Source organism: Rhinoraja longicauda, chromosome 19 (assembly GCF_053455715.1).
Source record: "Rhinoraja longicauda isolate Sanriku21f chromosome 19, sRhiLon1.1, whole genome shotgun sequence".
NCBI lineage: Eukaryota > Metazoa > Chordata > Chondrichthyes > Rajiformes > Arhynchobatidae > Rhinoraja > Rhinoraja longicauda.
Genome location: NC_135971.1, coordinates 9,815,448 through 9,817,532, shown reverse-complemented (window position 1 = coordinate 9,817,532; position 2,085 = coordinate 9,815,448).

The window sequence follows — 2,085 nt, the reverse complement described above, 5'->3', positions numbered from 1 at the left end:
AAGCCTTTTTTTCGGAGAGGGTTTGTTTGGTGTCATCCTAAATATTCCTGAATAAGATAACGATATTTATCAATTTGTCGGTATGGTCATTTGCAAAATCCAATTCCGATTCTTCTGGCCCTTTTGAGTCTTTTCGCCAATTCTTTAGATGGAATGTTGGCCCAAGGAAAGGTGAGGCTGGAACCATCATGTTGAAAGGTGACGGCGGAGTAGCAGCTGTCGTGAAAGATAAGACCTGAGCCCAGACCGGAGTCCACGGATGAAGCAGGGTGAAGGTGCAGTTGGCAATGCAATGGTATGGAATGAAGCCAAGAAATGGGAAACTAAAACACAAGGGAACATAGATGGGCCAGAAGCCGGCAGCAAAGATTACTGAATTTCAAATATATATCGTGTCTATCTTTGGTAGAAAGCAGAGTGTGCGGTTCATTTTTATCAGATTCCTTCAACTGTTTCTGACAGCCATTTTATCCCGAGCCGGTCGTATTCAGGCACTCCTAACGTTTATCATCCGCTCCCACAAGTGGAATTTATTGGGGGTAATCAAGGGACTTTGACTCTCGCGTTTAGTGTTGCTTATCTGATACTGCAGAGCGCACTTTGCACAAGAACGTTGAACTAGGAAAAACCAGAAGGTAAAATGGCTTTGGCACAGAAGGTTGAGAGTTTAGCAGAAGAACTAATTTGTCCCGTCTGCGTGGATATCTTCACCGATCCGGTTTCCCTGCAGTGCGGACACAGCTACTGCCGCTCATGCATCGCACAGTTCTGTGAAAGAGAGGGGAGAAACTCCTGCCCGGAATGTAGAGAGGAGTTTCTTGACCGCACCCTCAAGGTGAATTGGGCATTGTCAAACCTGGCTGAAAAAACTCGCAAATTAAAGCTGAATCCGAAAGAGAAGGAAAGTAAACTTCACTGCGAGAAACATCAGGAAGAACTGAAGCTGTTTTGTGAATCTGACAAGATATTGGTCTGTGTGGTTTGTCGAGACGCGCAGGAACACAGAGACCACCGCTTCATACCGGTAGAAAAAGCTATTGAAAACTACAAGGTAAAAGCAAACATCTTATGATCACATTCATTCTACATCGTTTTTTGTCATGTACAACTCTTTCATTTCGCTTTATGTTTTTGCAAACCCATTTTTAGGCTCAGACCAAATCTTCCCTGCAATCTCTGTCGAAAAAAAATTCAGAGATAAAGGAAATGGAACAATTGCAGAAAAGAAAGATTTCTGAAGTTTGGGTAAGATCTGCTCCTGTGCTGTGTGATGCCGTGTAGTTTTGTTCTCCTTGAGGCAATCTAATAATATCCCCGTTTCTCTAAACAGGAACAGTTCCGCAGTGTGCAGTCCCACATCACATCGGAATTCACTAAAAAGCGTCAGATTCTCGCTGAGGAAGAGCAGCGCTTACTCAAAGATCTCAGGGAAGCAGAGGCGAGGAGCCTAGATATAATGGAGAAAAATCTTCAAGCAATTCAAGAGAAGTTAAATTCCATGCAGGAGAAACTCACAAAGATGCAGGAACGGATGGATCAAAAAGACAGTGTGACATTTTTGATGGTGAGAATTTCTTTTCAGTTTAGGTCAATCCAAGTGCACATAGAAAATGCATAACCTCTCGGGAATAAGTGGAGACCTCGACATTAAATATACATTAATGACTTGGATGAAGGGATTAAAAGTACCATTAGCAAATTTGCAGATGATACAAACCTGGGTGGTAGTGTCAACTGTGAGGAAGATGCTATCAGGTTGCAGGGTGACTTGGATAGGGTGTGTGAGTTGGCGGATGCATGGCAGATGCAGTTTAATGTGGATAAGTGTGAGGATATCCACTTTGATGGTAAGAATAGGAAGGCAGAGTATTAGCTGAATGGTGTCAAGTTAGGAAAAGGGGACGTACAACGAGATCTGGGTGTCCTAGTGCATCAGTCACTGAAAGGAAGCATGCAGGTTCAGCAGGCAGTGAAGAAAGCCAATGGAATGTTGGCCTTCATAACAAGAGGAGTTGAGTATAGGAGCCCAGAGGTCCTTCTGCAGTTGTACAGGGCCCTAGTGAGACCTCAACTAGAGTACTGTGT